Source organism: Urocitellus parryii, chromosome 3, assembly GCF_045843805.1.
Source record: "Urocitellus parryii isolate mUroPar1 chromosome 3, mUroPar1.hap1, whole genome shotgun sequence".
Taxonomy (NCBI): domain Eukaryota; kingdom Metazoa; phylum Chordata; class Mammalia; order Rodentia; family Sciuridae; genus Urocitellus; species Urocitellus parryii.
This window is the reverse complement of record NC_135533.1, coordinates 34,531,837-34,557,885: the sequence shown is the minus strand read 5'-3', so window position 1 is coordinate 34,557,885 and position 26,049 is coordinate 34,531,837. Positions and strand designations below refer to the sequence as shown.

General features: G+C 37.4%; 1 protein-coding gene across 1 annotated transcript in view; it reads left to right on the top strand.

Annotated features, from left to right (window-relative positions):
• Positions 1–26,049, top strand: part of Ica1 (islet cell autoantigen 1) — a 146,012-nt gene that overhangs the window by 77,416 nt on the left and 42,547 nt on the right. The gene's annotated exons all lie outside the window — the stretch shown is intronic.

The window sequence follows — 26,049 nt, the reverse complement described above, 5'->3', positions numbered from 1 at the left end:
CATATACAATAATATAATATTAGAATATTGTATTTATGTTGTAACTTTTGTGATATAATTACAATAATGTGCCAGTATGATTTTTTGCAAGTTTAGAGAAACCTGGCCTGTGTCGTTCAGACACAGTCACCTAAATAAAACTGGATGGTATCAGTCACATCATGTGCCAAGATAGTGATTTCAGTTGCTGTGGTAGGAGTCAGTGTGGGAAGGCAGATGGGCAGCTGTAATCCTAAATGCTTCTTGGAGTCAGACAATGGTTCCTTACATCTGCTGACTGTTCTGTGACTGTGGAATAAACAACTCTGATGGACATTTAGTCACCATCATACTGGAGTCATGTCCCTGAGGAATCCCAGGGCAGTAAAAATTTAGAAGCTAAATGTTTAACTTTCCAGAATGTTTAACTTTTCTGCGCAAGACAAAGCAAGGCTCACAGAAGCAAACTTCCTTGTTCACTAAACACTCAGCCCAGAGAAATTGAGAGATCACACATGCAACTGTGAACTTTGCACTGTTGGATTTATAAACTTCACAAGCCAAAAATAGATTCTGTTGTTGGTCCAAGAGCCTGCGTTCTAACGACAAACTTATGGTGGTTAAAACCTGTCAAATGTTAGATTTCACTCCTCCTTTCTCCCTCTGTATGTGACTGAGCCCAGGTTAAGTTGATCTGAACTGGGGAAGAGAAACACATTGCCTCCGTAGGATTTTCTGGGCCATGTAAAGGTACTATCTAACTAGTTCCATTAGGTTTTAGAATCCTCCAGGGGGCACCAGAACATTCCAATGTAGTTGACCACATTTCATTAAGTCCAGAAAGGCTAACTGTATTACCTTATTATAATTGATTCCCCTACTGCAATATTTTCAGTCCCATTAAGATTTTTTTTCATATATTTGCTTTTACAACATTTGTGCATTTATGGAATATTTCTGCCTCTTTGAGGAGGTGGAGGAAGGAAAGAGATCATCTCTTGGATGAGTCCTTAGAAACTAGAGCCATGTCTCCTCTGGGTAAATACGAAAGCTTTCATCCCACACCGAGGGAAGGATTTTCCAAATGTTCCTAATCTTGCTGGGGGAAATAAAACTTGAGGAAACTGAGAATTCAATTCATTTTCTCAGCCTAATGCTATGCATAAGCCACCCTGTTATTATCATTATTAATAATAAACGTAGTGAATGTCAGACAGGCACTTCATGGTAGATTTTTATATGAATTTTATGCAAAAGTAAGGGGTTGCCAGGCTACTGCATAATATTACTCAGTTCTGGTCCAGGAGTACAGAATTCCAGCAGGCCTCCTGAGCCTGTCCCTCCAATTAGTGGCTACTTCATTACGAATAAAGAACCCTCATTACTGTGGGCCTTCAAGTGAAATAGGATCCCCTACCTCTTGAAATCCGCCTTTCTAAGTACAGACAGTTCCCAACTTACAAACAATCCACTTAAGAACCACCAAGGCATTCAGAGGCTGCAGTAGCCTCCTGCAGCTGCCGCCCGGGCCCCCTGCCCAGCACCCCTGCCCAGCCCCCTCCAGCACTCGTGGTCTTCTCAAGGGAGCTCTGCCCGCCTCCACACACACACACACACACACACACACACACACACACACACACACACAGAGCCAGCTGCCCACCTGCCCCTCAGACTGTGGACTCTAGCTGGGGGTTCAGTGAGGCCTCAGAGCTACCGCTGGTTTTATAGTTGAGCTCAGCTATGGGGTAAATAAGCTTTTGTGGCCTGGCCTGGGAACTGAACTACCATTTAAAAAAAAGAAGAAGAAGAAAGAGGAGGAGGAGGAGGAGGAGGAGGAGGAGGAGGAGGAGGAGGAAAAACCTGCCTCCATGGGAAAATGTATTCCAAGATCCCTACAAGGAGTCAGCAAACATTAGAAAGACTGCGGGAGCTGTCTTCATGCTCCTCATGGGGCGAGGAAGAGAAGGGTGAGCCTGTGTTCTGGTTATAGGTCCAGCTCTTAACTCTAGACCCACAGTGGGGCCTTAGGAAGCCCTTTACCCCCTCCAGATCTCACATCATCGGTAAAATAATAAGATTGGTGTAAATGAGGTATAAGCATCCTTCCAGTATAATGACTCCAACTAATCAAAGCTCTGGTTTCATTCATTCATTCATTCAGAGGCATTGTGCTCAGGGCCCCTGCACTGTGCCAGACTCTGGGCTTAGTGTTGGGGATACAGGCAGATAATGCAGACCCAGCTCTCCAGGGGCTCACCGTTCAACAGGGGAAATAAATACCTAAGTAAATGCTTATAACAGTGCTGTGATAGAAATGCGTACTGGGTGTTTTAAAAAAACGTAGAGGGTGGCATCTAAATCACACGTGGACTTCCTCAGAGGCCAGGCCTCCCTCCCTCCCTCCTCCTCCTCCTTTCTGTTTTCATTGTCTCCTCTCCCCAGTTATCAAGGCCGGCTTGCTAGGAAGTGTGGCTTCTGCATCTGTTGCTCCAGAAGTTTGGCTTAGTCCCTTGGGCTCCTCAGGGAAGTCTTGCCATCCTCCTTGCATCACTGAGAGGGAGAATTCAGGGGATACTCCCATCAAACTAGAAGTGCTGTACTGAATGCTGCTTTCTTCCCTGCCCTCGAGAGCCACAACCTAAAAGAGTCTCTCTTTTTCTGGGGCCTGCCTTGCCTTGAGACGTGGAAGGATGAACGGCTCTTTGATTACCAGCAACTCTGTACTCCCAGGCATAAAAGTTCTGTACCCACCCCACCCCCCAAAAAAAAAAGTTTCTAGAACTCAATCACCTCCTACTCTACAAATTAATCTGTGATTATAATTCTGCCAAAAATTCCCATCAGGTTTTCATTCTTCTCCACACTATTAAAAATAACAACAATAAAGGTGATTCAAAATGGTCACCTATCATCTGGATGGTGACATAACTGAATGGTTCAGATTTGAATTTTGACTCTATGCCTTGATGTCTGACATTTTGAAATGATAACATTATGATGTTCCTGAGCAAGGAAATAATGGTAGTAGTGTAGTTTGGGGGAGATTACTTCGGTAGTCCCTTGTAGGGTGCTGCAAGAATGGAGAGTAGGGAAGAGATGAGAGAGAGATTTTCATGGTGGAAATAATGAGACGTACAAACCAAAGAAATGTGTCACGATGCATTATGAAATACATAGCTTTTTTTAATGTTCTCAAATGATTCTATTTATTTTGCATGTATGAAAATGGTTTGATATTTACAACTGGAAATAATGCCTCAAAATCCTTCCCTTTGAACACAAACACCCCAAGAAAATATTAGATAACATTTCCATCATAACCTTAGGATAGCTTTAGTATAAGAAATCACCTGACTCTGTAACCAGGGTCTCCCAGGTTCAAATCATGGCTGCATCACTTCATAGCAATAGAGTGATAGACCTCTTAACTTCTCTGTGCTTCAGTGTCTTCATCTGTACAATGGAGACAATATTAATTGTATCAACCTCTTAAAAGATTTTTACATGGATTAAATCTGTTATGTCTGTGAGACTCTTAGAACAGAATGAGCCCCATATTACACCCAAGAGTTCATGTTGCCCAATTTTAATATAAACAAAATAGTCTATATGTTGAATCAAGATAATGAATGGCTTATATTTTGAGAGATAGAGAGAATAATACTGAAATACCTTTAAGTAACTATAGCATAATTCCCCATTTCAGGGGCACTTTGAGGCAGAGTCACACATATGTGATGGAGCCCATCAAACAGAAAACTTACATATGGAATTTTTATCAAGTTCCTTTTAGCCTGTTCTTGCTCTTGTTGACCTAAGCTTGAAAGCTTTGGGTCACCATTTCCCTCCTTCTCTCATCCATTTATTTGGTTTAAAAAAATCTCTCTCACCCATTCCTTCTCTCCATTCTTGAAGTAGCCTGCACAAAGCTGCTAAGTTATCTTTCCAAATAACTACTCCACTAGGAATAGAGGACCGATTTTCAGTAGCTTTATTACCTAAAGAATGAAGCCCTCAGATTATCATTGGAGACCCTTTGGAATCCAGCCAGTCTCCAACCCTGTTTCCAATATTCATCTCCCCCACAACCTGTTCTCTAGGGTGAATACATGATTGGTTTGTCTGCAGTGGTCCCCATTTTTATCCTTCGTTCTGACTTAACTATTACATGGATGCCCCCTTTCACTTGCAAAGTATTCCTGTTTAGACAAAAATTATGGTCACTCTGCTGTTCTCCCTTTGGTCATACTCAATATTCCCTGCCTCCTCCCTGTGGTCCCTTCACCTGGAAGGTTGTCCCTTGATCGGTGTTTATCCAAAAGCTTCCCTTTTCAAAGCCCATCCAAATGTTTCTTCTTCTGTCCTTTCAAAATTCTCCCAAGGTACTTTATGCACCACTGCAATGCCACCTAATGCTTTCAACTTTGTACCATATCTATATGCTAGTATAGCTCTGAGGTCTTTGAAGAAAGAAATCATATCTGATTAATAATATGTTTCCTGCAGCATCTAACACAGGATCTTACATGCCTGGAAAAAATGCAGATGTTTGTTACTGAGTGATTACTGTGCACTAAGCACTGTGTTACTATATATAAATTCTGAAGATACCATCTTATATATAACTTCATTTAATCCTAACAATAGTCTTAAAACATGATGTTTACTAATGTGGAAATTAAGACTTGGATTAAATGACTTTTCCAAGTCACAGAAACAGTAAGTTTAAGCATGAACATTTGAGCCCAAGTTTCTCTGACTCCAAAGAGCATGCCCTTCATGTTTTCACTCTAGATGCATGGTTTTCAAACTTCAGCATGCAGCATAATTACCTGTGGGGCTTGTGAAAAGATTGCTGAGCCCATCTCTGTTTCTGATTCAGTGGGTCTAGGAAATTATATTTTTATCAAGTTCCAAGGTGATGCCCATGTTGCTGGTGCAGGAAGCACATGGAGAAAGCACAATCACTTGTCAGTGAGTGGATGGATGGATGGACAGACAGACAGACCCGAACGCAATCACTTGAATTAAAGTTCAGTAGATCTGTTTCACACTTTATACATTAGTCACAATCTTCACAAGCATATATTTACTTAAAATTCTTGAAATTTTAAGGATAAAGTTGTTTTACCTTACTTAGTAATTTTTACTGTCTCTTTTGAGTCTGAATTTGAGCTTTTCAATTTTTCTTTTTTTTTTTTAATCAGAGGAGGTTAGAATTCTCTTCGTTTATATTTTATGTTTTAAAAATGTATAATCCAAAATAATGTTAGGGATGGTTTACAGATCTCTCCCATCTCTCTCCAGTGCAAGTTTATCTTCTCAATACATCTGGGTATATATTTACTATACAATCCATTTATAATCCACAACAGGTCATTAGGTTTTATTTCAAGTATGAATTATTCCTCCAAACCCAAAGGTACTCTAAAGAGATTATTTGTAAGTGACCTAGGAAGAAAAAAGGATATCTTGTAATTTTTAATTGTGATACATTCCCCAAGGAATATGGTCAAAGCAAGCCCCACCACCACCACCTCTTCCCCATGGTGTTTCACTTCTTAACAAAATGACCCATCATATGAATTCAGCTGTTATTTTGAAGAGCAGAGCCCTTTCACTGTTAAGCTTGGTGCATCTTATTGACAAAAGGTACAGCTGGAGCAGCAGGAAGTGTGCCTGCTCTTTCTCCAGTCCTTTTGGAGCCTGCAGATGACACCAGGCAGTAATGTCTATAACTTCAGGCCTTACATTACTCTACAGAAACGGAATGAGATGTGCATTACCCTTAGGAAATGCAAGCCTTAAAAATGCACCTGAGCACTTTTCTGTTTGACTGGACGCTACATTTACCAATTCAGAACGCACAATGATTGTGACCTTGCCTGTTTGTGGAAGTTAAAAGCCCATTGATCTCTACATGCAGAAGATGCTGGTAAATTAACCAGCTCTTTTTATTTTATCAGTGAGAGAAGCATCTTCTTTAACATTAATAAGTAACTTCCTGTGTCAGTGATGATATACAATATAAAAAAATAAATATATGCAATTCCTATTTTATGTTTATTCCATTTTAGGGCATTTTTTTCCAAAATGATTTTGTTTTATATTATTGTTACCCATGTCTCATCGTCCCATCAACTTGAAATTTCCTTGAGTGAAGAGTATGGCTTACTCATAGATTCTAAGTGTTTATACTTCCTATCACCCTCACAACCACCCTTGTAGAAAAACATAATTGACCATCATGATGCAAAATACAGGATTTTTGCACATAACTCCAATTAATAATATTAAGCATTGCAGTGTTGAAGAGAGCTACATAAATGCATTCTCTCTCCTATTTATATTATGCTTATTTCCCAGATCTAATGGCAGAAATTCAGAAAGTTTAAATAATTTTCCCAAGGCTTCAAAGCTATGCAGTCTCTGATCCAGGCAGTGAACCCAGAACATTTAACCCCAGCTTGGATGCCTTCTCTGGGGGATTAGTACCTATTTATCATCTTACTGCATCAAGTTGTATCAAAACAACCCCCTCTGCAAAAACCTCTTCCTCCCCTCCAACCTGCATTAGCCTTCTGACAGGGCTGCATTGTTCAAGCTTTAGGATAAGACCACATCTGCAGATGAGGGTTAAAATAGCCTTTAAGGGAACAAGTATTTGGGGAAGAGATTCCTCAGAATGGTGTTTAACAGTCAAGATAATCTAATCTTCCCTTTCATAGGTAAAGACTTCTTTTCATTAGAACTTTTAAATTAATGCATTACAATTAATTTTAAAAGTGGGATTCATTGTTACATATTTATACATGTACACAATAGAACAATAAATCACTTGGTCAACTGTGTAAAGACTTTTAAGATCACAAATGAATTTAGGTGTCAGTCTCTGCCTGATGATTGCTAAGCTTATCTGCTTTCAATCCCCATAGGAAAGACAAATTTTAGAAATGCACTAAATATTTTCATCATTCTGTTTAGCTGTAGCTTCCGCCTCTTAGGTCTGTTCCTCTTTTGTTATTCTCAAGTCTTTAGGAAAAGTCATGGTCAGAGACTGTAACATGCACACCGTTATGCCATGGAAAACTGAGGAAATGTCATTGCACAACCCTATTCACACCAGTGTTTTCAGTAGGAGGCTGTGTTCTAAGGACGCTATGATGGAGGCAGCCAATGCAGGGACATGCTGTCCAAGGACATGGTCTCCCCATATGGAGATTCTTAGTCACATTGCCTTTGTAAGGTGACAGCAGGTTTCCTATTAAAATGAACTATATTCTCCAGAAGTGAATTCAAAGAAAGCTATAACACACCAAATCAAAACAAAATTGAAATACTGTTTAGTATGATATAAATGATACTAGTATTTAGATTTAAATACTATTGGTACTATTTATGAAGCACTTGCTTATTTTTAGCCACAATTAAAATTTTAAGGTGAAAAATACTTTAAGGATACATTTAACAAAAGATGCATGAGGTTTCTCTACTCAAAATACCAAACGTTGCTTAGAACAATTAAAGTGGACTTTAAAAGGAGGAATATACCATATTTATGTTTTAAGAGACTCCATCTTGTTTAAGATGTCAGTACTCTTCAAATTATTCTACAGATTGAAAGATCAAAATCTTCAAAGGAAATTCACAAGATGATTATAAACTTACACAAAAATACAAAGTTCATGAAATAGCCTTGGTAATTGTTAAAAAGAAGAGCAAAAATGGACGATTTGCTTTGCAGGTATTAAGATTTATTATAAAGCTAAAGCAATTAAGATAGTGTGCTATTGGCTAAAGAAAACCTGACAGACCAATAGATCAGACTAAATAGTCCACACAGACTCACACATAAAAGGCTACCTGATTTATGTCAAAAGCATTTCTGCATTTCATTGGAGGAAATGCTGGTCTTTCTCATAAATGGTGCTGGATTATTTGGATGCCCATAAAGAAAGCAATGCATGTGACCCTATTTCATATCATACACAATCATTAATTAGAGGTAGATCATAGCCTTTAAAGTTAAAACAATAAATATGTCAGAACAAAACATAGGCAAATATCTTCAATGACCTTGGAAAAGACAAAATGTTCTTAAACCAGACACAAAATGCACTAAGCATAATAGAAAATAGTAAATGATACTTTATGAACATTAAAAGTCTTTTCACTAAAAGACACCATTGAGAAAAAAATGAAAGCAAACTGCAGATAGGATGAAGATATTTTTAATGTGTATATCCATCAAGGGACTTGCATCCAGAATATTTAAAGTTCTATAAATGAAAAATGAAATACTGAATACTTTAACAAAAATGAGGAAAACTTATGAATAGGCACTAAGCAAAAGGAAACATCAGAGTTGCCAAAAAAAATATGCAAAAGTACTTAAAAATTGTCAGTCATTGGGTAAATAGTAATTAAAACTCACCAATGGTTAAAATTAAAAGCACTGATGATAATAAGGTTGATCTCACAGCCATGATGTTAAATGGAATAACTGGACATCACAGAGTATGTATTATATGATTTCATTTAGACTAAGTTAAAACTCAGGCAAAACTTATAATAGGAAACAGTGTTGTTTATATTTTTGAGGCAGTACTGACTTAAAGGAGTGTTCTAGAGTACTGAATCTCTATATAGATGTTCCTAAGTGGTGGTTATATGTGTGTGTAGATATTGAAATGTTTATGAAAATGCAAACTCATATTTTGCACTTAGTGGAAACTAGACCTCAATAAAACAGTAAAGAAAAACAGCTGACTATGAGGAGTAAGGAAGGAATATAGTTAGAGAGCATGCGTGAAAGAAACCAGAAAATGAATTGAACTTTAGTAGCATGATTATTTAGAAAAACCTTGAAAAGCACCGTGTAATTAGGGATGTCCTTCTTATTCACATATCCAACTTTTTAATTTCTTCACCATTTCAGCCAGAAAGCTTCCAACCTTACATCTTAAGAGATCTATTTTCTGTAAAACTGTAAAAACAATTTTAAAAAAAAAGTATTCTCCCTTTTCATGGAAAGTATGCTTAGCAGTTGGAAGCTGGTTTAGAGAGCTAGAACAATACATTGAGAACAACAGAAACTCTCTAGAGTCATCCAGTTGTTTTCAGTCCTAATGATTAAGAGAAAAGAAAACCCTGAAGAATTATTTACCAGTTTCAACATCTTCAGATCCACCTCCTCATACTCACACCCCAACAGTTGTGGCACAACATTTCTAAAAATTTAATGGCATTAAAATGAAGTTAGAGACTTTCTTTAACACATCAGCAATCACCTGATACTGTTGATGATATTTTTGTTGATGATCAAACTAGTATCTGAAATAACATATTTCTGGATAGTTGTCAACTTTCTATGGGACTGTGAGACTTTAACCGACTTCCTGTGTTGTATCTAGAAAATGAAGTCATTTAACTAAACTTTCTTAATGCCATCCTTGCATCGGGCAGGGAGTTGCACACAGTTTAGTTTTGCTGGGGAGAATTACGAGAGAGAAGCCAAAGGTGAAGGCAGAGAAGTAGGTCAGGGCAGATCACAAAGGCTGCGTGCTCAGGTTATAGAAGCTGGGTTTGTCCGTGATGTTCTGGAGATGCTCAGGGTTGTTCAAACACCAATCTTTTCACACACTTTTGAACCCCCAGATTAGCCACATTTTGCAACTCAAGGAGGGAAAAATGGATCCCTAAAGAGAAATGCCTAATCCACCCCTTGCCATGTTCTCTAGGCAAACCACTAGAGAGTGAATAAACCCTTCTCCCCAAACAGGAACACACTCTGCAGATCCATTCACTTGTCAATTTTTTGGGTGATTTGTGTGTGGAGGTTACAGTTACTTACAGTGATTGGCCATCAATAAGCATAATAAAAGGAGATTATAATATAAAATACGAGCAGGTTGAGCTTGGGCAGCCAAGAGACACAAGAAAATTCTTTGGCCTCTCACATGACACATCAACCTGAATAAATAATCAAAAGAAAGAGTAACAAAAATAAAAGGAATAATGATGTATTTTTTTAAAATCACAAGAGTACAAGAAATACTGAAAGGATAAAAAGACAGCATCATAGGCTTTTAGTGTCTGCTGAAACATGTGCTTTTTGGATTAAAGAGAAATTGATAAAGTGGCTACCCTGGGCTCCGTCTTGTGATCTGAGTTAATACTTCCACTGATGACCTGAAAGAGGAAGTGACCCCAGTCAGTTAAATTTTCTGATGACAGAATGGCTTTCTTAAGTTAAAAACAGAAAACAGGAAAAACAAAAAAAAAAAAAAAAAAGAAAAAGAAAAGAAAGAGAGTCACCAGCTGAGCAAACATTAACAATGTTGGGAGTACGATAGTGGGCTAAATTAATAGGAAATGTATTTGCATGCTGTATTATAAATTATATGGTTGTGAAAGTTTTCAATTGTATTTATTTCAACTTGAAAGTAGAAGTTGAAATTGCTCTTTGATCCTGCATCAGTGCATATAATTGCACCATGAGTTATAGTTTGTATTTTACAATAAGAAGCCAGCATCTCAAACTTTTAAGGCAATAGAATATTTTTATGTCATCACTTGACAAAATGATAAGGAAAAAGAGCAGTGGACGAAGTGCTGACCCCTGTTTGGGGAAAAATATAGTTAATCTCACTGGTCTGGTGCAATTGGGAAGGCAGAGTGATTTAGTGAAACGGAATGTGGACTTTCACATCCTGACCCCACCCCTACTAGTTGAGGGAGCTGGGCAAGTTGCCTAATGGTTCTGAAACCCAATTTCCTTCTTTGTGAAATAGAAATAGTAACAAAATTATGCCGTAGGCGTGTTGTGAGAACCGAATGAGAATATGTGCATGTATGTATAACACCTACACAGTAAATGGTGGCGGGAGTGATAAGCAAGAGTGGTGGTGATTGAGGAAGTTTGAGCAGTAATTCAGCAAGCAATGCATGGTGTGCACTTTGCAGAGCAATAATAGGTGGCCGGGAAGTGAAGCCTGAGGAGTGATCAGTTCATTCATGCCAGTGTCCTCTCTTCATTCATTCAATGTTTGGCATCTCTGCTACCTGCATGGCCCATAATTATGGACTCACAAAAAAAAATTTTGAATGATGTAGATTCCACCCTCATGAAGCTTATAGTGCAGAGGATAGCCAAGCACACATGGGAGCACTTATTGTAGTTTTGAGCTGTAAAAGGGTGTTTGCAGAGTATATTGACTGCTGAGAGGAAAAGGCTGCAAAGTTTGCAGAGGAACATTGTAGGAAAACATTCTCAGAGGAACAAAGGTTTGAGCAGAAACTTAAAAGGTGAGTAAGGGTAACCATGTGGACCAGAAGGGGTGGGCTTTCCAGGTGGTGGAAATGTGCAGAATTGCGGAGGCAGAATTGGCCTGGCATGGTTGGAGAGTGGCAGCTCAGTATGCCGCGCTCCAGCACGTGGTGCCCGGGAGGCGATAGGGGAGAGGAGGCAGAGAGGCCAAAGGCATGTAGTGGGGTTTGTATTTCATTTCAGAATAGAACTTCCAACCCAGCCCAAGTAGCAGCTCTTCTGTTATTGGGCTGTTTTGTTTGGGGCAAATTATTTGTGCCTTGGTTTTCTCCTCTATAAAATGAGTAGAGTTGCATTATGAAACAGTTGTATAACAGGAACCATTCATGGTGTCTTTTGAACCCATTTAACCTTTGTTTTGAGATCAGAACACATTATAAGCATGAACTTCTGAAGAGCATTATAGGGAAGAATTTGGGTAGGTTTTTTTTCCACATGAGTATCTGAAAATGAGCCTCTAATGAAAGTTGCATGCCATTGCACATTGTACCAGCTGCATGTGTGCCTTATCCTGATGTCACAGGCAGATACAGAATCCTTGTCTTGTAGAAACAGTTTTCATGTGTGTGAAGATGCTAGCTGAAGGATTCAATTTAATCTCCTGTAAATTCAACAGAAATGTAGCTGGAAAACCTAACATTGTCACCGTTTATTTATTATTGCTGAATCGTTCAAGTTCAAAGTGCATGTGTGAGAGGAAATGAAGTCAAATGATAACCACATCTTCCTTGTTTTTGTCAAGATTCTGATTATCTATCATCATAGCTATAGCATTAAACATGTACAGATTCCTTCCGTTTTTTGTTTTGTTTTTGTTTTTTGTATCCTCGTTTTTTAACTTCAGCCTCCCTCTCCCCCGTGTCTGCCTACTCCCGTCCCTCCTTGAGTTAGACTAACACTCAACATGGCCAATCTGTTCTGTCCTCCTCCTTAGATGGCCTCTCCATGTCCTTCATACTCCTTTCAACCTCTGACTTGTCCCATCCCATTTTCATTAATTGAGACCCTGCCTGACACGGCTAAGAGTTGAAGCCGTCTCCTTTCTGCCTTCCAGACTGTGGAGGGCTGTCTCCAGGGTCATGGTTAACCACCCATCTCTCTACTTCCTTGTATCTGTGCAACACGCCTCTCTTCATGGCCTTGTTCTAAAATCTCTTATTCTTCAGTATGTTCCTGCCAGGATATAGATAGAATTTTCTTGGGTACATTGCTAGGATGGTACTGCTAAAAGTGGAGGTGTTCCCCTTCCCTTGGAGTAGAGTTGTCGCATTTTTTCTTGCCTTCTTGGGGAAAACACCATATGGTAACCTAAAAGGGCAGGGGGAAGAACACATTTAAATATTCCATTCCTGTGGACTAGATCCATTATAAAAGCATAAAAGATGTGTATATAAATGAGTTTTCTGTGGATGAATAGTACAATCATTCATGTTGTCCTGCACTCATTTTCATAGATTTTTATGCCACCATTGAATTAGGCTAAGAAGATCCATTTGTTAACCATTTGCTGATGAGCTTATAAGGAATGTAAAACAGATGAGAAAAGGAGCACATAATTAAAGAGAATGACCACAGTCTCTAGAACAAGCCAAGCGTACTCTAGCCTCAGGGCCTTTGTACCTGCCATTCTTTCCCCTAATATCTATATGATTTTCTTTTCCACTTCTTCCAGGTCTCTGTTCCAATATTACCTTCTCAGGGAGCCTTCCCACTATAATATATAAAACACTACTCTCTACTACCCCTCCTAAAATCTGCACTTATATTTTTCTCATTCTCATTTTCATCATCGAATAAACTATATATTAACTTTTGTCACTTATTATCCATTTTTATACACTACAGTGTACTCTTGAAAGCAGAGACTTTGCTTTATGCCTTGTGTAAACCCAGCACCTAGAACTGTGGTATTCATTACTATTTGGGGGAAAGAGAGAGGGAATTAAGTGTGGCTGGGCACAATGGCACACACCTGTAATCCCTGCTACTTGGGAGGATGAGGCAAAAGGATGGCAAGTTTGAGGCCAGCCTCTGCAACTCAGCAAGATAACTTAGCAAGATCCTAATAATAATAATAACAATTAATAATAATGGCCCCTGGGTTCAATCTCCAGTTCCACAACCAATAAAAACAAAAACATTAAGATTAACATTTGGAAAAGCTAAAGCTTAGAATGATCTGAGATTTATGAACATTCTAATTTAAAAAAAATTGTGAATGTGAAGCAGTACCTTGGAAGACATGCTCTCTATTGGGAACAGATGGGTATAATGTATTTCTTATTAATTTTTTTAAATTTATATATGACAGTGGAATGCATTATAGTTCATAGTACACATATAGAGCACAGATTTTTCATATCTCTGGTTGTATACAAAGTGTATTCACACCAATTCATGTCTTCATACATATACTTTGGATAATGATGTCCATCACATTCCACCATCATTTCTAATCCCATCCTCCCCCTCTTCCCCTCCCACCCCTCTGCCCTATTTAGAGTTAGTCTATTCCTCCCATGCTCCCCCTCCCTACCCTACTATGAATCAGCCTCCTTATATCAGAGAAAACATTCAGCATTTGGTTTTTTGGGATTGGCTAACTTCACTTAGCATTATCTTTTCTAACTCCATCCATTTACCTGCAAATGCCATGATTTTATTCTCTTTTATTGCTGAGTAATATTCCATTGTGTATATATGCCACATTTTTTTTTTATCCATTCCTCTACTGAAGGGCCTCTAGGTTGGTTCCACAGTTTAACTATTGTGAGTCATGCTACTATAAACATTGATGTGGCTGTGTCCCTGTAGCATGCTATTTTTAAGTCCTTTGGGTATAGAATGAGGAGAGGGATAGCTGAGTCAAATGTGGTTCTATTCCCAATTTTCCAAGGAATCTCCATAGTGCTTTCCATATTGTCTGCACCATTTTGCAGTCCCACCAGCAATGTATGAGTGTGCCTTTTTCCCCACATCCTTGCCAACACTTATTGTTTTTTGTATTTATAATAGCTGCCATTCTGACTGGAGTGAGATGAAATCTTAAAGTACTTTTGATTTGCATTTCTCTAATTGCTAGCAATGATGAACATGTTTTCATATATTTGTTGATTGATTGTATGTCATCTTCTGAGATGTGTCTGTTCAGGTCCTCAAACCCTTAGCCATACTAACGAAGACAAGGAGAGAGAAAACTCAAAATACTAACTTATGGGATGAAAAAGGAAAAATCACAACAAACACTACAGAAATACAGAAGATAATTAGAATTTATTTTGAAAACTTGTACTCCAATAAAATAGAAAATATCAAAGGCATCCACAAATTTCGAGAGTCATATGATTTGCCCAAATTGAATCAGGATGACATAGACAATTTAAACAGATCAATTTCAAGTGACTAAATAATAGATGCCATCAAAAGTCTACCAACCAAGAAAAGCCCAGGACCAGATGGACACATAGCCGAGTTCTATAAGACCTTTAAAGAGGAACTAATACCATACTCAATTTATTTCAGGAAATAGAAAAAGAGGCAGCACTTCCAACTCATTCTATGATGGCAATATCACCTTGATTTCAAAACCGGGCAAAGACACATCAAATAAAGAAAACTTTAGACCAATATCTCTAATGAACATAGATGTAAAAGTTCTCAATATAATTTTGGCAAATCAAATACAAAAACATATCAAAAAGATTGTGCACCACGATCAAATGGGATACATCCCAGGGATTCAAGGTTGGTTCAACATACAGAAATCAATAAATGTAATTCATCACATCAATAGACTTAAAGATAGGAATCATATGATATCTCAATAGATGCAGAAAAAGCATTTGACAAAATACAGCACCCCTTCCTGTTCAAAACACTAGAAAAACTAGGGATAACAGGAACATATCTCAACATTATAAAAACTATCTGTGTTAATCCCCAGGCCAACATCATTCTAAATGGAGAAAATTTGAAGGCATTCCCTCTAAAAACTGGAACAAGGCAGGGATGCCCTCTTTCACCACTTCTATTTAACATAGTTCTTGAAACACTGGCCAGAGCAATTAGACAGGCAAAAGAAATTAAAGGGATACACGTAGGGTACAATGTATTTTCTATTCCTTCTTCATTATTAGCTTGAATGCATCAATACTGAATCACTTTACCTCACCTATCAGGTCATCCTAAAGTACCAACAGTTTAATAGGAAAGGCAGAATAAACATTGGTTCTTTGTCAAAGTGTTAAATTGGTTCACTGGTATTCTCTACAAGTGCCCTATGAGATTTTCAGGGTTCCCACTTATTTGATCATTTGCTGATCTATAAGTATCATTATAAAATCATATACTTAAATGTATTTGATGTATTTTAATCATTGCCTTGTGAATTTTGATGTTCAAATTGTCTCATTTTTGGCTAATAGAATCCTCTTCAGTTACCTCCTGTGCCCTTTCAACCAGACCCCAGCAATAGTCTCCCTTGCTTGGTGTAGTACAAGATATTTCAGAATCTACCTATATGCTTCCAACTCCAGCCCTAGAATCAGCAATTTTGTCATGAAGCCCTGGCTACCTGAAGAGGGGCATGTTAGTAAGAGGCCATATCTGGATGCTAGGGGTCTTCATTGCTTCTGAGTTAGCCATTATTCTTAGAGCTTTATAGTACACAGAGAAAATACATTTTATGGGATTTAATCTTAATAATGGAAGCAAAGAAAGCAGAACTAAGTTCCTCTTTTACTTTCGTTTCCATTAAAGAAAGTGGTGTTTAAACTGGAGAGGATAAAAAGGTGCTCTTAAGGAAAAGTGGAAGCTCAATCTATCAAAAGAGCTAATGTGCACTAGTTATGTTTAGATGCATTTAGTCACCAGATTTAGATGAATTATGTCTTAGAAAGAACTCATGTATGCAAGCTTAGAAATGCTGCCAGTGAGCTTTAAGAAATCAAAGATTCCAGAAAGAGCATAACAAGCAAATATTGTCCTGTTTTTAAAAGACAAATTTTTAAACCCAGAAATTCAAAATGCAAATTGCACTGTGATTCTTAACCAAGTATAAAATTGATTATTGTATAGATAGTATATAATCAACTTAGGAATTAAGTGTAATTATTCTGATGCAAAGTGGTTCACTTAAATCCAACAGAAGACTAACCCCATTTCTTCTAGTTATATTTTGTATGTCTCATAGGTGTTACCTGTAGAAAAAAAATGGAGGAAAGTGAGTTAGATATTGGATTTTTTTTTTAAAAAAAAAAGCAAGACTCAATTCTATGCTCTTTAAGGATCTACTTTAAATATAAAGACTCAGGTTAAAAATAAAACAGGATAGATTAATATGTAGTCTATTAATCTGTAGTCTGCAAATCCCAATTTTAAAAAATCTGAAGTGGTTATAATAATATTAGACAAAATTAGGGACTCTTACTAGAAATAACGAGTGATTATTTATTAATGGTAAAAGGATCAATTCATAAAAAGCTTCTGTCAAACCCAGTTTTGTTATAACTGAGTATCAAATGAAGCAAGGACTGGTAGGAAAAATAGACGTTCATACTAATAGAGATTTCAGCACTCTTATTTCAGTAATTGATAGACATGGTAAACAGAAATCAATAAGCCTATAGAAAAGAAAACTATGAGCTACCTTGACCTAATTTAGATCTACAGAAACTTCTATTCATCCAACATCAATTGTACATTCTTTTCAAGCACACAGGAAATGTTCAAATAGCCAGTGTTTTTTTCCTCTCTGTTTGTTTTTTTGCAATGCTGAGAATCAAACCTAGGGCCTCACAAATCCTGGATAAGTTCTCTACCACTGAACTAGACCCCAAGCTCTTGAACACATTCATAAAAATTGAAATCATATAAAGTTATCTTCTTGAACTACAACAGAACAAAGTTATAAATCAATTAAAAATAATTGGAAGTTTAAAAATATCCATCCAAATAACTTGTGAGACAAAAGAAGACATCACAAGAGAAATTTAAATATATTTTGAATTGAAGGAAAAACACAGCATATCAAAATGAGTCAGATGCAGCTAAAGCTAGGTTTAGGAGGAAATTTATACAATTAATGTTAATACTAGAAAACAATGATGTTCTCAAATGAATAAAATTTTATCCTAAGAAATTAGAAAGAAAGCAAATTAAACCTAAGCTAGCATAAGGAAGAAAATAATTAAGAGAGCAGAAACAAATGAAACTGTAAACAGAAAATAGAGACAATCATAATCAAAAGCTATTCCTCTGGGGAAAAAATATTTTTAAATTGTTAACCTCTAGACATATTGATCAAAGATATAAATCATCAATACCAAGATAAAAAAGAGGGCATCACTAAAAATACTATATTCATTACAATAATAATATATATTATGACAACTTTAAGCCAATAAATTCATTTCACCATAATTCAGGTAAAATGGACAGATTCCTTGAAATACACAAAGTACCAAAGTTACTCAAATGGAAATAACATGATAGCCCTATATATATTAATATATTAGATTTATAGTTATAAACCTTCCTACAAAGAAAGTTCCAGTCTCACATGATAAAATTTACCAAACATTAATGGGAAAAATAATATCAATCCTATATAAACTCTTTAAAATATAGGAATAGACACTTCTCAATTCCTTTTGTGAGGCCAGCATTATCCTGACAGTAAAACCAGAAAGGATATTTCAAGGAAACTATAGACTAATGTCCTTCATTAGAACAACTTTTATTAAAATTTGTTTATTACAAAATAACAATTCTTGTTAAAATATTAGCAAAAGGAAATGGGCCTGGGTTTGCTTTGGGGCTGATGAAAGCATTTTAAAACAGATTCTGCTTGCCTGCACATGTCGGGGAATGTATTGACAATAATTGAATTTTACACTTTAAGTGGGTGACTTGAATGGTATGTGGATTATGTCACCAAAAAGCTGTAAAAAAATATTAACAAGTTGACCAGCAATATATAAAAAGTGTACTATATCTTTACTAAGTATGATTTATTGAGGAATGGAGATCAATTTAAAATCAGTCATTGTACTCTGCTCTATGAATAGAATAAAACAAAGGATATAATCATCAAAATAAACCGAGAAGAAACATTTGACAAGATCTGATATTCATTCCTGATAAAAATTCTCAAGAAAACTAGAAATTCAAAAAAAATCAATCTGATAATGGGCATATATAAAAAACATCTTACTTAATCATGAAAGACTAGCGGTTTCTCAACTAAGATCAGGAGCAAGACAAGTATATTTGCTCACATCAGCTTCTATTCAGCATTATCATAGCCAATTCAATAAGACAAGAAAAAAAAAATAAAAGACATATAAGTTGGAAAAGAAGAAGTAAAGTTGTCTTTATTCTTGGGTGACATTCACTGGCGCACACCACACACACAGAGATCCATCCATGTTATATATTCTAAGGAATCTCAAAGGAAATTTTAAAACTAATAATCAAATTTAACAATGTCACAGGATATAAAATTACGTTACAAAATTAATTGTATTTCTAGTAATAATTACCAATAACTTTTTAGAAATTGCAATAGCATAAAAAATATGACATGACAAAAAATAAATTTAACAAAATAAGTATGAGAACTGTGTATTAAAATCTGCAAAATAAAATGCTAAGACCACATTTAAAGCCCAATAAATGGAGAGAGATACCATGTTCACTGGTCAGAAGATATTGTTAGATGTCAGTTCTTTCCAATAACTGTGGGTCCCATGCAATCCTAATAACATCTCAAAGGCTCTATTGTAAAAATCGATAAGCTGTACCTAAGACATATGTAGAAATGGAATTACCTGGAATAGCCAAAACAATTTTTAAAAAGAACAAAATTTGGTGTGGGGTTGTAGCTCAGTGATAGAACACAAGCTTATCACTCAAAGAAAATAAAAAAGAACAAAATTATAGAATCTTTACCACCTGACTTCAAGACTTATTAAAAGTGATAGTAAACAAGACAGTGTAGTGTTGGTATCAGGTTAAACATATAGATCAAAAGAGTAGAATAGGAAAATATAATCAAGAAATTAGCCCGTATATGTACGACTTTTTGATTTTCCTGTATGTGTCAAGTTAATATGTGATTGAATAGTTTTTAAATAAATAGTGCTACAATAATTGGCCATCTGCATGCAGGTAAAACAAAACGAACATTTACTCCTATCTCACACAGTATCCAGAAGTGAACTTTAAATATTATAGATCCAAAGATAATAACTAAAAACACTAAATTTCTAGAAAAAAATCTTTGTTGCCTTGGAATAGGGAAAGGTTTATTAAGGCACAAAGACTGTAAACCATAGAAGAAAAATATTAAATTGGACTATCAAAATTAAAATCTTTTTCTTATAAAAGTGTATTACTAAGAAAATGAAAGGCAAGTTTCACACTTAAAGAAAACATTTCCAAACTTATGTCTGATAATGACTCATTCAGAACATATAAAGAATCTTATAATAATTCAATAATAAAAAAAGTTTAAAAACTAGGCAAAATATTTGAATAGATATAAAGTTATATAGAGGCACATAAGACACAAGAGTTCATCATCACTAGGCATTAAACAAATGCAAGTAGAAATCATGATAACTATGACTCATAACCACTAGAATGGTAGAATCTAAAGGACTGAAAATATCAAGTGTTAATGAGGAAATGGAATGCAAATGGAACTTGCATTTGTTACTTGTAATGCAAAATGATATAGTGACTTTAGAAAATGGTTTGGCAGTTTCTTACACAGTTAAACATACATGTATTTTGTTCCTATTTGTCCAAGGAAATAAAAAACCATGTCCACACAACGATTTGTATTCAAATGTGCATAATAGCTTTATTCAAATTAGCCCAAAATTCAAAAGAACCCTAATGGATATATAAAGTACACTCTATCCATACAGTTAAGTACTACTCAGAAATTTTTAAAGAATATACTACTAATATAGCCAACAACACAGAGCTCAAAAGGATTATACCAAGTTACAGAAAGATGCCATTTATGCCAATCTCTAGAAGAGATGAATCTAATCTGTAGAGACAGAAAGAAGATTAGTAGTTGGCTGGGACTGGGACTTGGAAGAAACTGACTGGGGAGATTTCAGGGTGGAGGAAAATGATCTATATCATGAATGTGATAGCTATAGTAAGGCTGTATATATTTGTCCAAAACCTCCTAGAATTGGTCACCTACGATTAAATTGTAGCACAGTGAAGCAGATTAGTCATGATGATGGCATTGAAGGCAGCAATAGTGTCTTCTCCCAGGGCCCAAATATACAGGTACCCTCTCTACATATTTCCCTTAGAAAACAAGTGATCCATTGACCCCAGTACACCTGAGAGAATTGGATGGGCCAGCCAACTTCTTTCCACTGTTGAGAAGCCTGAGCTAGCAGCTTTTAGTAGATTTCAGATAACAGAAGTTCTGCTCAGGTTCCATGGCTTGAAGCCTCCCATATTGCATCTAAATTGATATGGTCAGCATTGTCCACAGGGAGTCCTGAGCTGGTGTCTTCACACTTTGGGAAGGTCTAAGACTCAGGATACCGTATCACATGGTCAATGGTAGAGAATGATCTTCTGTCTCACAGATTTGTGTAAAAGGATGAATCATAGAATCAAACACACCTGCGTCTAAACCGAATTTTTATATGTTAGGTAAGGATGTCAGTCTTAATTTCCTCTTTTGTAAAACAGGGATTTTGAAAATTTATGGCATATAATGGGTGATATATGATATATGAAAAAAGGCTATTTGTTCAAAATTTTTTAGAAATACTGGAATAGTCAAAGTTAAAAGGGGATCTTCATCATAGAACTTCTTAGGGTCTCTCAAATGAATTTCCAAGAATGCAAATGTGAGTAGCTTGGATCAGTGCTCTGTTGGTTCCATGTAACAGAGATCTTGAGTTCATTAAGGCAAAGGAAGGAGTTTATTAGAAATCTCATGTAGCCATAAGAAGGGCAATTGGACCCAAGAACTTGTGTGCTACGAGGGCTCTTTCTCCATCTCTTCTCCATTTTCCTCTGTATATCACCTTTCAATTTTCTTCACACCACAACTAACTCAAATGACAGGACTGTCTCCAGTGCGTTAGCCATTAGAGAAGGATTGAGACTTATTTTCTGTAGTTTTGAGTTCAAATAACCTAAGGAAGGGTTCTGTTTCACCTAGCTTGGATCAGATGTCTTTCACTGAGCTAACAAACCTTGGTTCAATTCAATTGATTCTACTTGGGTTAAGGTACCCATCCTGGGCCAGTCAGTGGGAGTGGCCTATAAAAACACCTACCAACTCCCACATGAACCACATTGTTAAAGAGAAGGCACATTTCTAAAAACAGAATAAGGCTGTAAGTAGCTCCTAAGATCTACACCTGCTACTTACCCAAATGAATGGTGCACACAGTCACATGGACTTCTTTGCATAATACAGTATCTTTGCATAATACTCTATATGATAGTGTTTTATCATATACATATAAGTATATGATAAAACATGAAAGCGTCTGCGTGATTCAGCAAGGCATTTGATTATCTAACCATTGAGAACACTTGCTTCATTAGCCTCAAACAAAGATCTTCTTTTAATGAAGCCACCTATCTGCCTTCCTTTTTTGTATGTGACTTCAGAGTGGCTCCCTTAGATTTTCTCTTGTGGCCCCTTACCACAGAGGAAGTAGTTGGTGTCTCCTATGATCTTAAATTTTTTCTGAATGAGAATGCTGCCTCATAGGAAAATAGGAATGAACAGATCAAGTTCACGAGGGAGGAATGCTGAGGGTTGATTGGGAAAGCCAGCCAAGAATTCGGCTGTGGTCTGAGGGTAGCCACAGGAATGGGTATGAGTAGAATCAGCTGGAGGAGAGGCAAGTTCAACAATAAGGTGGGCTTTGGGATGTCAGATACATAGGAGTCCTCCTCCAAATCTCCGACATTTAATTCATCATCAGTTCCCATTTCACCCTCTAAAGATCTCTCAGATGAGATAATTCTTTTCTATATCCAGAGTCACTACCCAAGTCTAATACCACCATCGTCTTTCCCCTTGACTTCATATCTCTCCTTATCTACCTTCATCTCTCTCCTCCAGTTCATCTCCACAGTGCAATGAGGGATCTTTTCAAACTGAAAACAGACTCCTCTCTCTTCCTTGCTTAATAAGAGACTACAGTATTTTTCTAGGTAGGACAAAACTAAAATCCGGAGCATACCAATAAGGTCCTGCTCCAGAATGTGACCCAACCCGCCTCTCCTGTCTCATCTCATACCATTCTACTGCAGTTCTCAGCAACGGAGGTACATTAACCTACTGTCAGTTCTAGGACTTGCCCTATTCTCCTCCACCCAGGGCCTTTGCACATGCTCCCCCCGCCATGTCTCTCTCCCTCTCTCTCTCTCTCTCTCTCTCTCTCTCTCTCTCTCTCTCTCTCTCTCTCCCCTAGCATCATTAATCATGCTTAGTCCTTCAGCTTCCATATTGAGCACCATGTCCTTGGAGGACATCCATTGAGTCAGAACCATTAGCCAACCATTTTGGGAGAGTGTATGACTTTTCTTCTGAGCATCTCACTTAATCTGTAGTGATATCTGCACAAATATCAAAATATCCACAGGACTGTCAGGCTCAGGAGGGCAGAGACTATCTTCATTTGTTCTCATTGCTATCAGCATAAACAATCTACTCAGTAAATATTTGCCTAATGGATGGATTGAGGGATCCAAGATATCTTCTGAAAGAAGATATAAAAATAAAATTATTTTGTGTTATTTTGTTCTTAAAGGAAATAAGCACTAAGGAAAAGGCAAAAGTACTCTCTGATTATTTGATTGTAGAGTAATACGAAGACCTTGTCCACTGGATAGGAACTGAGAAGATGAATACCTTTGGCTTCCCTCTGTGTAGTTCAAGCTGGGGCTAAGAGGTAGAATTTCAGGTTAGGAAGAATAAGTACAGAGAAGTGCCCTGTAGTTTTGGCAGTCAAAGACATTGCTGCTTTCTCCAGTAAATTGAATTTCTGTGGCCTGGGGAAGGCAAGACCCAGAGTAAAGAGGTTCTAAAATACTTGGTCATTTCCTAGTTTGGGGAATAAGAGGAGACAGGTGAGGTAGCTGAAATAAAATGAAGAAATAAACAAAGGGTACATTTATCTGAGTGAAAAAAAATTTTAAAGAGCCTTGAAAACCCCAGGAACTCCTCAAGATGTTTATGTAATTGAATATAATTTATCTGGGATTGAGAGGAATAATAATCAAAACATTTTTCACTTAAGTGCATCTGGAGGCATATGAAATTATACTCTTGATGGTGGCCTGTGCTGGGTGGTGTCCTTGGTGTTTTGTCCTTGGGCTGCGGGCTGGAAATGTGTTTTATAGAACAGACATGGAGCACAAAATATTAAACAAATTTTACCGTATTCAAAATGCCCAACAGTGAAACATCCTCCTTGTTTGGCAGGGAGAGAGCTCAGCATTTGGAAACTCAGCAGTGCATTAAGTATTTTAATAATCATTGTTGACACACAAAACATATGGCCTTTCAGAACTCACTGGGTCAAGTGTTGAAGTTGTCTTCTTGGTTCCTTAAGCTACCTTTCAAAATTCAATCAAAATTTAATTAGGGCACATTTCAAACTATATTAATACATGAATTTTGTGTTATAAACAAGTGAAGTTTTTTTTTTTTTGCCCTAGGATAAAAGAGTATTTTATGAGTAACTGATTGTATTAATGTACAGGAAAAAGTGAAATTCACATCCCTGCCAGTTAATTTGCATTTAGTTAGAAAATCTAGAACCTCCACATTTAAGTAGTCAAGTCTTAGAGTACCTCCTAGCCATGCTTTAGGGTCCACCACAGATATCCCCTCATCCGCAAAGCCTTCATTGTCTGTTCCCTTACTGTTTATATCCATGATTTTTGGCTATAGCAGTGCCATGTGGTAAGCAGCCATAATATGCAGTGGCTCAAAACAGCATGCATCTTTTTATTGCTCACAAATTTAGAGAATAGCAGGGCCGTTCTGGTCTCCTATAGGTGCATGGAGTCATGCTGGTGGTCAGCTATGGGCCAGGTAGGGGCTCTGTTAATCATGGCTGGGCTCCCCTACTGCTGGGCTCTCCTTTTCATGTCTCTTGCATGCATGCATCTCTCACACCCCTCCAGATGGCCAGCTGGGCTTATGTTCAGGGCACTGTCAGAGAAGCAAGACAGAAAGTAGAAACATGCTAGCTTTTTTTTCAAGCTCCCAGTTTCATTACATTTTGTTAGCCTCTCGCTAGCCAAAGCCAATCACCCAAAGCCAATCACCGTCAAGCCCAGAGCCCATAGAGGAGGAGGCTACAAAGTTACAAGGCAAAGGGTAGGGATACGGAAAGGACATTACTTGGGGCTTTAATGCCATCATCCTCCAATGCCGCCCCAACTCTACCAGCATTAATCATTCTCTGTTCCTCACTCTTAGCTCTGCTGTTATAGTTCCACCATTGTGTGACAGTTGCTGACTTAACTGTCTTCCTTAAAACATACTGTCCCTTATGGCAAGGTGCATTTGTTCCTAGACATTTCTTGGTCACTTGTGTTATGTCTGATCCTTTCTTGCCACCCCAGTGCCCAGCACTAGTCCTGACGCAGGACAGATGCTCAGTGAGTGGGCATTTAACAAATGCACATGTGAAAGTCCCTCCCCTTCAGAGTCCCACTCCTCCCCTCTGGAACGGGGCTTTCTCTCCCCACCCCCATGCTTTTCAAGGAAGGTTGAAAATCCCTGATACTCAGCTCATTTTAAACTCTTTTTAGTCAGAGTTCCTGAGTAGCTCCCAAGCTCCCACACACAGCTCTGCAAGCTTCAGCGGTGAATGATCGGGCACCGGGATTGTGTGAACTCATGGTGTGGGCCATTGGAGAGGAGCTGATGGCTGCTATTTTCTGATCTTCCCAGATCTATGGAGAGAATACAGAAGAATTCTTAGGAAATGCTTAATATAGCTATAGATGCTGCTCATACAGCTTCTAGTCATATCGGATATTAATTCTATTGATATGGTATTAAATGTACCCCTTCCTTATTTTCCAGTTTCATAGAATCCTACAGGGATTAAGCTTTTTTGTTTTATTTTCCAGGCGGTAATAAGTTGATTGAGTGGCAGAGGAGCATGACATTGGAGTCAGGCAGGCTGATTCAGGATGCCAGCCCTACTCCTAAGTTATTTCCCTGGTGAAGCCTGTCTTCATCAGTAAGAGAAAGCGGTCAGAATGTCCAAAATAAAATAATGTTGGAATGCATGTGGTCAGTCAGTTGTATCAATTGGTAATTTGGCTCTTGTTGGGTAATGCCCTATACTTTGATAAGCTGAGAATGTGGTAGTTGTATTAGTGACACAAATTATTGTATTCTATTAAAAATAATCTACTTGTTTTCTTAAGAAAATAAAATCACCACTTCTAAAAAGACTTCAAATATTCCACTTCTAAAACCACTTCAGATATTATACTTTAATATGAACCCTTAGAAATGACCTGGAAAAGTTACTCATTCTGTCAACAAGTGTGTACTCTGTACCTGCTTCATATCAGCTTGTCAGGTGGTGAGCATGACGGATACTGGCCATGCCACCTGGTTTACCATCAATGAGTCATTGTTACCTCCAACTTGTTACCCACCTATATCTAAACTTCACAAACTACCTGAGATAAATTAATATTTT